The 15664-nt window shown below is 44.8% G+C and overlaps 1 protein-coding gene across 2 annotated transcripts in view; it reads right to left on the bottom strand.

Annotated features, from left to right (window-relative positions):
- LOC110532096 (protein bassoon) overlaps positions 1–15664 on the bottom strand; it is a 200593-nt gene that overhangs the window by 145357 nt on the left and 39572 nt on the right. The gene's annotated exons all lie outside the window — the stretch shown is intronic.

Here is a 15664-nt window from a genome sequence, read left to right as displayed (position 1 = left end):
TAGCACCATGGCGCTGTCCACTTACACATAGACATGACTCACTTTGTCCTAAACGCTTACAGTCCCACCTAAAGTAAACAACAAAATCAGTCCCACCTAATGTGAACAATATGTTTGCCATGTGTCTGTATGCAGGCTAAAATGGTTCAAATGTTAATTACATTTTTAACAAAGGATCCATTATTAACTCAAGCACTGTGCGTACTGTACTCTCCATGTTAAAAAAATATAATAATCATCTTTTCATTCAGTAATCTAAATAACTCTATGGACCGTAAAGGAAATCATACCTCAACGTATCATGCTCATGCACTTCTATATAGGAATTAGTGGATACATGGGACACTTTTAAATGTGCCTTTAGAGGCCATGCAATTTAGTACTCATCTATAAAACAAAAGCAATTTAGGTCAAAAGAGTCCATATTAACAAAGAAAATGGAAAGACTAACAGTACAGATAGATAGCAATCAAAACTCCACCATAGAGGCACAGAAAAAGAAATGGAGGAACTTATTCAAGAAAGATCCAGTGTAATATATTACTGGATGGAATATGAGGGAAAAATGCACCAAATTATTTTTAAATCTTCAACATAGAATGCTACCAGAAATAATTGACTGAAACTTGTTACCTATGATTCACCAAACAATATTTTTAAAAGAGGAAGTAAAGTACTTTAAGCATATGTCTTCTGCATCTCCACTAACCGAAGCTAATTGTATGATTTTTTTCCTATTAATAATGTACAATTAACAGCTGTACAGAAGGACTCATGTGAAGGCCAAATTACAGAGGAGGAACTTCTTGATGCAATTAAAGCCTTTCAATCCAGGAAAACTTTTTTTTAATATATATTCAGAGGACCATTATAAGCATGTTTTAACCACTCCTATATAAACGGTAGATATACGGACACGCAACAAGAAGGTCTGATATCATTATTACAGAAACAGTATCCAAGTGGTAAATATAAAGATCCGGTCCACTTAAAAAAATTGGTGGCCTCTTACACTTCAGTGTTGTGATGCAAAAGTTCTAGCAAAATGCTTAGCGCATAGAATTAAAAAGGTATTGTCGGATATTATTTATCCTAATCAGAAGGTTTTTTTTACATGGACTATACATTAGAGATAATATAAGACAAGTACCGGAAACAATAGAACATTCTGGGAAACCAGGCCTGGTATTCATAGCTGACTTTAAAATGACATTTGATAAAGTACGACTGGAGTTTAAATATAAATGCCTGGAATATTTCAATTTTGGAGAATCTCTCATAAAATGGGTTAAAGTTATGCATAGTAGCCCTAGGTGTAAAATAGAAAATAATGGCTACTTCTCAGAAAGATTTAAACTGTCAAGAGGAGTAACACAAGGTTGTCCACTATCGGCATATCTATTTATTTTTGCCATCGAAATGTTAGCTGTTAAAACTAGAGGTATCATTGCACGCTGATAATTCATGTTTTCTTTTGAATCCACAATTAGAATCCCCACAGCCTCATAGAGGATCTGAATACTTTGTCTAACCTCTATGGATTAAAATCAATTTATGATAAGTGTACAATATTACGTTTTGGATCTCTAAAAAAAAGACAACTTTTGCATTACTGTGTAGTTCATCAATAAAATGGTCTGACGGGGATGTTGACATACTCGTTATGCATATGCCAAAAGAAAGAAATAATCTCACATTTTTATAGAAAGTTCGCAAAAATAGATAAGATCTTGCTACCATGGAAAGGAAAATATTTGTGGAAAAATCATCGGTCAAATCAGTTGACCTATTTGGTTTTGCCTACACCTAGTGATCTGCTTTTTAGTTATTTTTTTATTTTACCTTTATTTAACCAGGTAGGCGAGTTGAGAACAAGTTCTCATTTACAATTGCGACCTGGCCAAGATAAAGCAAAGCAGACAGATACAACGACACAGAGTTACACATGGAATAAAACAGACATACAGTCAATAATACAGTAGAAACAAGTCTATATACAATGTGAGCAAATGAGGTGAGAAGGGAGGTAAAGGCAAAAAAGGCCATGGTGGCAAGGTAAATACAATATAGCAAGTAAAACACTGGAATGGTAGTTTTGCAATGGAAGAATGTGCAAAGTAGAAATAAAAATAATGGGGTGCAAAGGAGCAAAATAAATAAATTAATTAAATACAGTTGGGAAAGAGGTAGTTGTTTGGGCTAAATTATAGGTGGGCTATGTACAGGTGCAGTAATCTGTGAGCTGCTCTGACAGTTGGTGCTTAAAGCTAGTGAGGGAGATAAGTGTTTCCAGTTTCAGAGATTTTTGTAGTTCGTTCCAGTCATTGGCAGCAGAGAACTGGAAAGAGAGGCGGCCAAAGAAAGAATTGGTTTTGGGGGTGACTAGAGAGATATACCTGCTGGAGCGTGTGCTACAGGTGGGAGATGCTATGGTGACCAGCGAGCTGAGATAAGGGGGGACTTTACCTAGCAGGGTCTTGTAGATGACATGGAGCCAGTGGGTTTGGCGACGAGTATGAAGCGAGGGCCAGCCAACGAGAGCGTACAGGTCGCAATGGTGGGTAGTATATGGGGCTTTGGTGACAAAACGGATTGCACTGTGATAGACTGCATCCAATTTGTTGAGTAGGGTATTGGAGGCTATTTTGTAAATGACATCGCCAAAGTCGAGGATTGGTAGGATGGTCAGTTTTACAAGGGTATGTTTGGCAGCATGAGTGAAGGATGCTTTGTTGCAAAATAGGAAGCCAATTCTAGATTTAACTTTGGATTGGAGATGTTTGATATGGGTCTGGAAGGAGAGTTTACAGTCTAACCAGACACCTAAGTATTTGTAGTTGTCCACGTATTCTAAGTCAGAGCCGTCCAGAGTAGTGATGTTGGACAGGCGGGTAGGTGCAGGTAGCGATCGGTTGAAGAGCATGCATTTAGTTTTACTTGTATTTAAGAGCAATTGGAGGCCACGGAAGGAGAGTTGTATGGCATTGAAGCTTGCCTGGAGGGTTGTTAACACAGTGTCCAAAGAAGGGCCGGAAGTACACAGAATGGTGTCGTCTGCGTAGAGGTGGATCAGAGACTCACCAGCAGCAAGAGCGACCTCATTGATGTATGCAGAGAAGAGAGCCGGTCCAAGAATTGAACCCTGTGGCACACCCATAGAGACTGCCAGAGGTCCGGACAACAGACCCTCCGATTTGACACACTGAACTCTATCAGAGAAGTAGTTGGTGAACCAGGCGAGGCAATCATTTGAGAAATCAAGGCTGTTGAGTCTGCCGATGAGGATGTGGTGATTGACAGAGTCGAAAGCCTTGGCCAGATCAATGAATACGGCTGCACAGTAATGTTTCTTATCGATGTCGGTTAAGATATCGTTTAGGACCTTGAGCGTGGCTGAGGTGCACCCATGACCAGCTCTGAAACCAGATTGCATAGCAGAGAAGGTATGGTGAGATTCGAAATGGTCGGTAATCTGTTTGTTGACTTGGCTTTCGAAGACCTTAGAAAGGCATGGTAGGATAGATATAGGTCTGTAGCAGTTTGGGTCAAGAGTGTCCCCCCCTTTGAAGAGGGGGATGACCGCAGCTGCTTTCCAATCTTTGGGAATCTCAGACGACACGAAAGAGAGGTTGAATAGGCTAGTAATAGGGGTGGCAACTATTTCGGCAGATAATTTTAGAAAAAAAGGGTCCAGATTGTCTAGCCCGGCTGATTTTAAATTATCTGAGCAAAAAATATTTGGAGGGGGAATGGCAAGCCAGACAAAATTAAATGGGCCTATTTATATAATTAATATGAATTCGGATTGCAGAAATGATTAAATATTAAAGCATTAGACCTCTCACTAAAGGCATCAGTCATACAAAAATTATAATTAAATCTGAACTGCTTTATCGCAAATTAGAAGAATGTCTCACCCCATGTTCAAGAATGGCCTTTTTTCCCATTATTCAGATTCCAACCACTCACTTTCGGTTATTTGAAAACCAAATCATCTCCAAAATATTGTTATTTTTTAAACAAGCCATAGAAAGGTGGTTGCATTTTCAGTTTAATCCACCAGAAAAGATAGAACAAATAATACAACAAATCTGGTGGTTAAACTCAAATATACTAATTGTAAAAAACTTTATTTTTCGAGAATAAAAAAAAAAAGGTTCAGCGGCTAGCAAAGGATTCACCCCTTAGAATGTTTCCTACTTTGTTGCCTTACAACCTGGAATTAAAATGGATTTTGGGGAGATTTGATTTACATAACCTGTCTACCACTTTGAAGATGAAATATGTTTTTTATTGTGAAACAAACAAGAAATAAGACAATAAAAACATAAAACTTGAGCGTGCATAACTATTCACCCCCCATTACAGGAAATCCAAATAAAAATCCATTTAAATTACAGATTGTAATGCAACAAAATAGGAAAAATGCCAAGGGGATGAATACTTTTGCAAGGCACTGTATAATCTTTGTAAATTATATCATAAATAAGTAGGACTGGTGGTGTTGTCACATGCAGCTAACACAAATACATGGAAATGTCTGCTCTACCCAAAATTACAACCAACTGATAGCAGCATTACCACAAAAATAGAAGCGGCAAGTGGAAGGGGGAAAAAGTAAGGAACTTGTCTGTCGGTCCTGCATTAAAGACCAAAATTGGTTAAAGCAAATTGTGATAAATAAAAATATATACCAGTTTCATTTAAGGACCAAAAATGACAGCTGTGCAATATAGATTGCAAAATAGTTGGGAAGAGATTTCGATGTACCGATTCCAATGCACATGGTTTATGAATTGACATGCAAAACGACGCCGGATTCAAAACTTAGAATTGTTGAATTTAAAGGATTATACAAAATTCTTGCAACCAATAGAATGTTATATATATCTATATATATATACACACACAGGTATATATATGGGGGATACAATCTTCCCAGCTCTGCAGATTTTGCTGCGAAGAGGCAGAGTCATTCGATCATTTATTTTGGTACTGTCCATATGTAGCTTGTTTTTGGTCACAGGTCCAGGAATGGCTGAAGAATTGCAACATTTACCCAGAACTAACTCTGCAGATAGCAATACTGGGTGATTTGAAAAGTCACAGTCAATCGATCAATAATATAATAATACTTTTAACAAAAATGTTCATCTTTAATTTACAATCTGTAGTAACTGTGAGAATAGAAAGGTTCAGAAGTGTAGTGAAGCATCACAGCACAGTTTAAAAATATATGGCAAATAGAGATCCAATATGAATGGTGTTAAGAGATATATATTTTTTATTTTTTTTATTTTTTTTATTTCACCTTTATTTAACCAGGTAGGCTAGTTGAGAACAAGTTCTCATTTGCAACTGTGACCTGGCCAAGATAAAGCATAGCAGTATGAGCAGACAACACAGAGTTACACATGGAGTAAACAATTAACAAGTCAATAACACAGTAGAAAACAAAGGGGGAGTCTATATACAATGTGTGCAAAAGGCATGAGGTAGGCGAATAATTACAATTTTGCAGATTAACACTGGAGTGATAAATGATCAGATGGTCATGTACAGGTAGAGATATTGGTGTGCAAAAGAGCAGAAAAATAAATAAATAAAAACAGTATGGGGATGAGGTAGGTGAAAATGGGTGGGCTATTTACCAATAGACTATGTACAGCTGCAGCGATCGGTTAGCTGCTCAGATAGCTGATGTTTGAAGTTGGTGAGGGAGATAAAAGTCTCCAACTTCAGCGATTTTTGCAATTCGTTCCAGTCACAGGCAGCAGAGTACTGGAACGAAAGGCGGCCAAATGAGGTGTTGGCTTTAGGGATGATCAGTGAGATACACCTGCTGGAGCGCGTGCTACGGATGGGTGTTGCCATCGTGACCAGTGAGCTGAGATAAGGCGGAGCTTTACCTAGCATGGACTTGTAGATGACCTGGAGCCAGTGGGTCTGGCGACGAATATGTAGCGAGGGCCAGCCGACTAGAGCATACAAGTCGCAGTGGTGGGTGGTATAAGGTGCTTTAGTGACAAAACGGATGGCACTGTGATAGACTGCATCCAGTTTGCTGAGTAGAGTGTTGGAAGCCATTTTGTAGATGACATCGCCGAAGATCGGTAGGATAGTCAGTTTTACTAGGGTAAGCTTGGCGGCGTGAGTGAAGGAGGCTTTGTTGCGGAATAGAAAGCCGACTCTTGATTTGATTTTCGATTGGAGATGTTTGATATGAGTCTGGAAGGAGAGTTTGCAGTCTAGCCAGACACCTAGGTACTTATAGATGTCCACATATTCTAGGTCGGAACCATCCAGGGTGGTGATGCTAGGCGGGCATGCGGGTGCAGGCAGCGATCGGTTGAAAAGCATGCATTTGGTTTTACTAGCGTTTAAGAGCAGTCTGATTCCACGGAAGGAGTGTTGTATGGCATTGAAGCTTGTTTGGAGGTTAGATAGCACAGTGTCCAATGACGGGCCGAAAGTATATAGAATGGTGTCGTCTGCGTAGAGGTGGATCAGGGAATCGCCCGCAGCAAGAGCAACATCATTGATGTATACAGAGAAAAGAGTCGGCCCGAGAATTGAACCCTGTGGCACCCCCATAGAGACTGCCAGAGGACCGGACAGCATGCCCTCCGATTTGACACACTGAACTCTGTCTGCAAAGTAATTGGTGAACCAGGCAAGGCAGTCATCCGAAAAACCGAGGCTACTGAGTCTGCCGATAAGAATATGGTGATTGACAGAGTCGAAAGCCTTGGCAAGGTCGATGAAGACGGCTGCACAGTACTGTCTTTTATCGATGGCGGTTATGATATCGTTTAGTACCTTGAGTGTGGCTGAGGTGCACCCGTGACCGGCTCGGAAACCAGATTGCACAGCGGATAGACGGGAGGGTTTGAATGGAGCTGGAGGGTGGGACTGATAACAAGATAACACATGTAAAATACACTGTGTGTGTAAAATGTATTTAGGTTCAGGACTTTTGTGAAATAGCACAGTTAAAAATATATGTCAAATAGAAATCTAACTGGATGGACATCAGAAATGGATGGGAGAGGTTGAGGGTAGAAGAAGGCCAGGACTAAAAACAAACTAAATATAACTATCGTAAAAAAAGATTGTGTCCGTAAAATGTACACTACCGTTCAAAAGTTTGGCGTCACTTAGAAATGTCCTTGTTTTTGAAAGAAAATTCCAATTAAAATAACATCTAATCGATCATAAACACAGTGTAGACATTGTTAATGTTGTAAATGACTATTGTAGCTGGAAACAACACATTTTTTATGGAACATCTACATAGGGGTACAGAGGCCCATTATCAGCAACCATCACTCCTGTGTTCCAATGGCACGTTGTGTTAGCGAATCCAAGTTTATCCATTTAAAAGGCTAATTCATCATTAGAAAACCCTTTTGCAATTATGTTAAGCACAGCTGAATCTGTTGTGCTGGTTAAAGAAGCAATCAAACTGGCCTTAGAACATATAGTATTATATAGTATTTATAAGCTGGAAGTAGAAGCCCAAGTGTTGTTGTTTATTAGTTTACTCCAGTTAGGGGAAGGGGGAAGCTGATCTACCCCCTGAAAAAGAAAGTGTGGTCAAGCTGGTGATTGTTTTGTGGCCCTCCAAACATGTCTTCCAATAGAAATGTTTGCCGGAAAGTAAATAAGTAAAGCGTAATGTAGAGTGTGAGGTTACTCACTGCTCTGAGGCAGGCGGTATTTGTTTCCGACTGCTGTGAAAATCTAGCCACAACCAAGCCTGTCGGAGAAGAAGCAGGGTACATAACAGAAGCCTTAAAACTGTTATCGCCTTGTAACAGTCAACTGATTTCTCTTCCTTGTTTCCCTTTGTGTTGAACTTTCCAGCGCAGTTCCGGACAGTGTTGAACACAAAACTTACACTCGTGTACGCACACAGTACACGTGCAAAAACACACATACACACGTGCAAACACACGCGCGCGCACGCGCGCACGCACACACACACACACTCACCTAGCAGGTTTTGAGAGGTTTAGCTTTCTGCTACAAAGATCAGGGATTGTCTAGCATTCCCTCTGTCTCCAGATGCTGCAGAAGAAGAGGGACGCAAATGTGGTACGCGGGGGGATCTCTTCAAAAGGACACCTGGGTTTATTCAATCTATTACCAGTAGTGGGTGTGTTATTACACATACAGAGGAGCGCATCAAGCTAAAGCAGCTCACAAAGGCGGCTGCCGCCCAACCTACTATCAAGCGGTCACACTGCTCAGGTAAGGGGGTGGGGGGTGACTCATTCTAAACCTAAAGCTTTTACCCTGATTCACTCAAAGTGCTCGAGGAAATGAGCATGAAACAGCACTGGGGCTGTAAGAAAGACTCGCAGCCATTTCTGAGCTCCCTCCCCCTCTCTCATCTGTGGACAGCAGGAGAGCCAGAGAGGCAGAGGAGAGAGAATCAAGCTGCTTTAGGCCTGTGAACCTGTCATGCTTTGTACATTCACCCATTAACCGGGTGAGTCCGTGCATGGGCAGAGCAGCTCTTTGTGAGCTGTCCGAGGAGCAGAACACGACCACAGAATAGACTCATAGACGTCCGGACTGATGCTAACGCCGCGCCACACCTCGCTACAATAACGCAGGCGTCTCATAATTACTCAGCAAAGACGACGTGAAAAACACACTTTCCTCCAACGCAACACCTTTTTCTCAATGTTTACAGAGCTGCTCCGGCCGTTTCCCGGAGGTCATTCATCAGTGTTGCGTAAGAAGTTAATGACTCTGACCGTGCTAGCCTCCCCCTTCTCTTCAGCTGGCTAATACAGGAGGTTAGATTCAGGGGTCACCAATTAAAGCTGATGTGTGAAAGGAAAGCGCTAGTCGTAGCTAGCCGCGCGTTGTGCTGTCATACTGTATAGCTGGGTCTCCTGTTCTTTGAACGTCTCTCTCTCTCTGTTGTTCACAGCTGGGTAGGTTCCTGCAGTAGGCTAATGGTGTGTGTGTTTTTTATTTTCTCTCTCTCTCTCTCTCTCTCTCTCTCTCTCATTTCACTGCCATTACTAGGACTTTCACTGCTATCGATTCTTCAGTTCGTAGCACACACACAGAGGCCCAAACAGAGCCAGTTTCAATAGGCTCTTCACGTTTTGTCTTGACAGCTCATCCACTACAGTACACACTGTAACAGTAAAAAAAAAAGGGGAAAAAAAGAAAAAGCAGGGTTGAATTTCAACCCCGAACATTAACTCTTACTACTCCTTACAGTTCAGCGTCATCAAGCTTCCTTGTCCAACATGACCCATTTAAAGCACACCTGTCGAGTGCTGCTGTGTAGTGGGGTTGTATAACAGGGTCCCATTAGGGATGCATTCTGGTGCTACTGGTACCAGCGGAGCAGGTGACGTCGACGGTGACCTTCTCTTAAGGCGTCACTTGATCAGGCAAGCATCCCGAGCAGGCAGGGGCACCCGAGGGCCAACTCTAAACTGCTGACACTGACAGCCACAGTCAGTGTTCTATTAGACATAGTACATACACTGTACCGGACGCACACACACACACACAGAAAGATAAGGTACACAAGGGAGTGATTACACACACATACACACAGCGATAAAGATGGTGACACGTGGGCTTTGACGTGGATAATATTCCTCTACTGCAGTGGGATTCAAAAAATAGGACCGATTATTGTATGGGACAATATGCAAACGTTTTTGAGAAAGATAATTAGAAAAAGACAACTTTCTTGAGTTAATGTATTTATTGGTTACTTTTCATTTCGATAAGAGATGAAAATGTAATGAATTGAAGGTTAATTGTTGATGTAAAAATCGAAATGAAAAAGTTTGAATACCACTGCTCTACTGTATAGGAGCCAAACCAGACCACTAGAATATAAATGTTCACCATAATAAATTAAGATGACTCAAGTGGCATGTGGCCTGCACTTAGTTACAATATGCTCCAACAGCAAGGTAGCCAACGTATCCTTTAATCATTTTATGTAACTCCCTCTACCTCCTAGCATTCTTTAACAAACAGGTATCGTAAATTCTCTGGAGCCTAACCGTGTTGGTAGGGGATTGGTATTATCATTTTATAGCACCCCTGCATGGGCGGACCCATCTGGCCCGGTCAGATTTAGCAGCTACATGAATGTTCACATGTACAGTTCACACTGACACGAGAATAAATACACACGCACACACACACACACACACATACATTATTTTCCCCGCATCTGTTACCTGCCCACGTTTCAGGGGGGAAACAGGCTCTCTGCATCCTGCAGTTAGATATACCATTAGCGGTCCTGTGTGAAACAGACCGTGCACTATGAATCACAACGACACATGGAGGCACACGCGCGCACACACACTCACACACACTCAGCGCATAGGGTGCACTCACACATGCTTGCACGCGTTAATACACACATACACATAAAACCCCCTCACACACAACTGACTGAAGGGTAGAGCGCTTCATTTAGCCTGCCTTGTGAAATCCACCAAACCAAACGAATCACATCTAAATATAATTTCTGAATGCAGATTTGATTTCTGCGGCTGCTGGGTTCGCTGCGCAGTGGCTTCGATCTGTGCGTGGTGGTGAAAGCCCCCTGCTCCGATAAATGGGTGTTTTGTGTGAAATTGATCAAAGGGAAAAGCTCAGAGAGGGTGCTCTCTGTGAAGAATCCTCCTGTTTAGCATTCCGCTCCACATCGCAGAGAGCCGGGAAACTACCCCTTGCATTGTCATTTTCCTCACCACACTACCAAGAGAGGGGTTGCCGGCCAGTGAGACAGACACATACACATGTGCGTATATTCATGCATATTCACATGCCTAGGGCTGTGGCGCTCTTGGAATGTTGTCAGCAGGTTATTGGCATGCTTAAGACTGCCGGTCTCATGGTAATTGACCGTTAATGAACATAAACACGTTCAGCATCTCCAGGCCTCCACTCATACAAACTGCTAATATACACCATAATAATAAATATATGATTTATTTTAGTCAGGTCTAAAGAAACATTATTATATGAAGAAAATGTATTTAATATGAACAGAATATGAGTCGGCTTATAACTGTAGGTTTGTTCATTTAGCAGACAAGATAGGCTTCTAAGTCCCGTGTCATTATTTTATATTATATCATTTGCTAGTAAGAAGAATATAATTGAACTTAGCTGAATAAAACAGAACGGATATTTTTCACAATCCGGAGCTAGTGCGCATATGAAGGCTATGTTGAGCATAAATGTTATGGTGAGTGAATGAGGACCCAAAAGCGAACTAACTTAAACAGAGCTTCTTTAATAACAAAACATAGGTAGGCTCAGATAGACCGGCAGATTCCGACAGGACAGGACAAGGTTACAGCAAACATGACGATAGTCTGGCTCAGGCATGAAACACAAACAAGAATCCGACAAGGACAGGAACAGAAACAGAGAGAGATATAGGGACCTAATCAGAGGGAAAAAGGGAACAGGTGGGAAACGGGGTGAATGGGTAGTTAGAGGAGACAAGGAACAGCTGGGGGAAAGCGGGGGAGAAAGGTAACCTAATACGACCAGCAGAGGGAGACAGGGTGAAGGGAAAGGACAGAGACAAGACACAACATGACAGTACCCCCCCACTCACCGAGCGCCTCCTGGCGCACTCGAGGAGGAAACCTGGCGGCAACGGAGGAAATCCTCGATCAGCGCACGGTCCAGCACGTCCCGAGAGGGAACCCAACTCCTCTCCTCAGGACCGTACCCCTCCCAATCGACAAGGTACTGGTGACCACGGCCCCGAGGACGCATGTCCAAAATCCTGCGGACCCTGTAGATGGGTGCGCCCTCGACAAGGATGGGGGGGGGGGGGGGAAGACGAGCGGGGGCGCGAAGAACGGGCTTAATGCAGGAGACGTGGAAGACCGGGTGGACGCGACGAAGGTATCGCGGAAGAAGAAGTCGAACTGCGACAGGATTAATGACCCGAGAAATACGGAACGGACCAATGAACCGCGGGGTCAACTTGCGAGAAGCCGTCTTAAGGGGAAGGTTCTGAGTGGAGAGCCAAACTCTCTGACCGCGACAATATCTAGGACTCTTAGTTCTACGCTTATTAGCAGCCCTCACAGTCTGCGTCCTATAACGGCAAAGTGCAGACCTGACCCTCTTCCAGGTGCGCTCGCAACGTTGGACAAAAGCCTGAGCGGAGGGGACGCTGGACTCGGCGAACTGAGATGAGAACAGCGGAGGCTGGTACCCGAGGCTACTCTGAAAAGGAGATAGCCCGGTCGCAGACGAAGGAAGCGAGTTGTGGGCGTATTCTGCCCAGGGGAGCTGTTCTGACCAAGACGCAGGGTTGCGAAAAGAAAGACTGCGTAAGATGCGACCAATAGTCTGATTGGCCCGTTCTGCTTGACCGTTAGACTGGGGGTGAAAGCCGGAAGAGAGACTGACGGAAGCCCCAATCAAACGGCAAAACTCCCTCCAAAATTGAGACGTGAATTGCGGACCTCTGTCCGAAACGACGTCTGACGGAAGGCCATGAATTCTGAAAACATTCTCGATGATGATTTGTGCCGTCTCTTTAGCAGAAGGAAGCTTAGCAAGGGGAATGAAATGGGCCGCCTTAGAGAACCTATCGACAACCGTAAGAATAACAGTCTTCCCCGCTGACGAAGGCAGTCCGGTGACAAAATCTAAGGCGATGTGAGACCACGGTCGAGAGGGAATAGGAAGCGGCCTGAGACGGCCGGCAGGAGGAGAGTTACCGGACTTAGTCTGCGCGCAGACCGAACAAGCAGCCACGAAACGACGCGTGTCATGCTCCCGGGTGGGCCACCAAAAACGCTGGCGAATGGAAGCAAGCGTACCCCGAACGCCAGGGTGGCCGGCTAACTTGGCAGAGTGAGCCCACTGAAGAACGGCCAGACGAGTAGGAACGGGAACGAAAAGAAGGTTCCTAGGACAAGCGCGCGGCGACGGAGTGTGAGTGAGCGCTTGTTTTACCTGCCTCTCAATTCCCCAGACAGTCAACCCGACAACACGCCCCTCAGGGAGAATCCCCTCGGGGTCAGTGGAGGCTACTGAAGAACTGAAGAGACGAGACAAAGCATCAGGCTTGGTGTTCTTAGAGCCCGGACGATAAGAAATCACGAACTCGAAACGAGCGAAAAACAGCGCCCAACGCGCCTGACGCGCATTAAGTCGTTTGGCAGAACGGATGTACTCAAGGTTCCTATGGTCAGTCCAAACGACAAAAGGAACGGTCGCCCCCTCCAACCACTGTCGCCATTCGCCTAGGGCTAACCGGATGGCGAGCAGTTCGCGGTTACCCACATCATAGTTACGTTCCGACGGCGACAGGCGATGAGAAAAATACGCGCATGGGTGGACCTTGTCGTCAGAGAGGGAGCGCTGAGAAAGAATGGCTCCCACGCCCACCTCTGACGCGTCAACCTCGACAACGAACTGTCTAGAGACGTCAGGTGTAACAAGGATAGGAGCGGATGTAAAACGATTCTTGAGGAGATCAAAAGCTCCCTGGGCGGAAACGGACCACTTAAAGCACGTCTTGACAGAAGTAAGGGCTGTGAGAGGAGCGGCCACCTGACCGAAATTACGGATGAAACGACGATAGAAGTTCGCGAAGCCGAGAAAGCGCTGCAGCTCGACGCGTGACTTAGGGACGGGCCAATCAATGACAGCTTGGACTTTAGCGGGATCCATCTTAATGCCTTCAGCGGAAATAACAGAACCGAGAAATGTGACGGAGGAGGCATGAAAAGTGCACTTCTCAGCCTTCACAAAAAGACAATTCTCTAAAAGGCGCTGGAGGACACGTCGAACGTGCTGAACATGAATCTGGAGTGACGGTGAAAAAATCAGGATATCGTCAAGGTAAACGAAAACAAAGATGTTCAGCATGTCTCTCAGGACATCATTGACTAATGCCTGAAAGACAGCTGGAGCGTTAGCGAGGCCGAAAGGAAGAACCCGGTATTCAAAGTGCCCTAACGGAGTGTTAAACGCCGTCTTCCACTCGTCCCCCTCCCTGATGCGCACGAGATGGTAAGCGTTACGAAGGTCCAACTTAGTGAAAAACCTGGCTCCCTGCAGGATCTCGAAGGCTGAAGACATAAGAGGAAGCGGATAACGATTCTTAACTGTTATGTCATTCAGCCCTCGATAATCTATGCAGGGGCGCAGAGACCCGTCCTTCTTCTTGACAAAAAAAAACCCCGCTCCGGCGGGAGAGGAGGAGGGGACTATGGTACCGGCGTCAAGAGCTACAGACAAATAATCCTCGAGAGCCTTACGTTCGGGAGCCGACAGAGAGTATAGTCTACCCCGGGGGGGAGTGGTTCCCGGAAGGAGATCAATACTACAATCATACGACCGGTGTGGAGGAAGAGAGGTGGCCCTGGACCGACTGAACACCGTGCGCAGATCGTGATATTCCTCCGGCACCCCTGTCAAATCACCAGGCTCCTCCTGTGAAGAAGAGACAGAGGAAACAGGAGGGATAGCAGACATTAAACATTTCACATGACAAGAGACGTTCCAGGAGAGGATAGAATTACTAGACCAATTAATGGAAGGATTATGACAAACTAGCCAGGGATGGCCCAAAACAACAGGTGTAAAAGGTGAACGAAAAATCAAAAAAGAAATGGTTTCGCTATGATTACCAGAAACAGTGAGGGTTAAAGGTAGCGTCTCACGCTGAATCCTGGGGAGAGGACTACCATCCAGGGCGAACAAGGCCGTGGACTCCCTTAACTGTCTGAGAGGAATGTCATGTTCCCGAGCCCAGGTCTCGTCCATAAAACAGCCCTCCGCCCCAGAGTCTATTAAGGCACTGCAGGAAGCTGACGAACCGGTCCAGCGTAGATGGACCGACAAGGTAGTGCAGGATCTTGAAGGAGAGACAGGAGTAGTAGCGCTCACCAGTAGCCCTCCGCTTACTGATGAGCTCTGGCTTTTACTGGACATGAAGTGACAAAATGACCAGCAGAACCGCAATAGAGACAGAGGCGGTTGGTGATTCTCCGTTCCCTCTCCTTAGTCGAGATGCGGATACCTCCCAGCTGCATAGGCTCAGCTCCCGAGCCGGCAGAGGAAGATGGTAGTGATGCGGAGAGGGGGGCAACGGAGAACGCGAGCTCCTTTCCACGAGCTCGGTGACGCAGATCAACCCGTCGCTCAATGCGAATAGCGAGTTCAATCAGGGAATCCACGCTGGAAGGGACCTCCCGGGAGAGAATCTCATCCTTTACCTCTGCGCGGAGACCCTCCAGAAAACGAGCGAGCAAAGCCGGCTCGTTCCAGCCACTGGAGGCAGCAAGAGTGCGAAACTCAATAGAGTAGTCTGTTATGGATCGATTACCTTGACATAGGGAAGACAGGGCCCTGGAAGCCTCCTCCCCAAAAACAGATCGATCAAAAACCCGTATCATCTCCTCCTTAAAGTCCTGATACTGGTTAGTACACTCAGCCCTTGCCTCCCAGATTGCCGTGCCCCACTCACGAGCCCGTCCAATAAGGAGAGATATGACGTAGGCGACACGAGCAGTGCTCCTGGAGTAAGTGTTGGGCTGGAGAGAAAACACAATATCACACTGGGTGAGGAACGAGCGGCATTCAGTGGGCTCCCCAGAGTAACACGGCGGGTTATTGATTC

This window comes from Oncorhynchus mykiss, chromosome 9, assembly GCF_057628025.1.
Source record: "Oncorhynchus mykiss isolate SJ-2025 chromosome 9, ASM5762802v1, whole genome shotgun sequence".
NCBI lineage: Eukaryota > Metazoa > Chordata > Actinopteri > Salmoniformes > Salmonidae > Oncorhynchus > Oncorhynchus mykiss.
The sequence above is the reverse complement of the archived record's forward strand: the minus strand, read 5'-3'. Positions and strand labels throughout refer to the sequence as shown.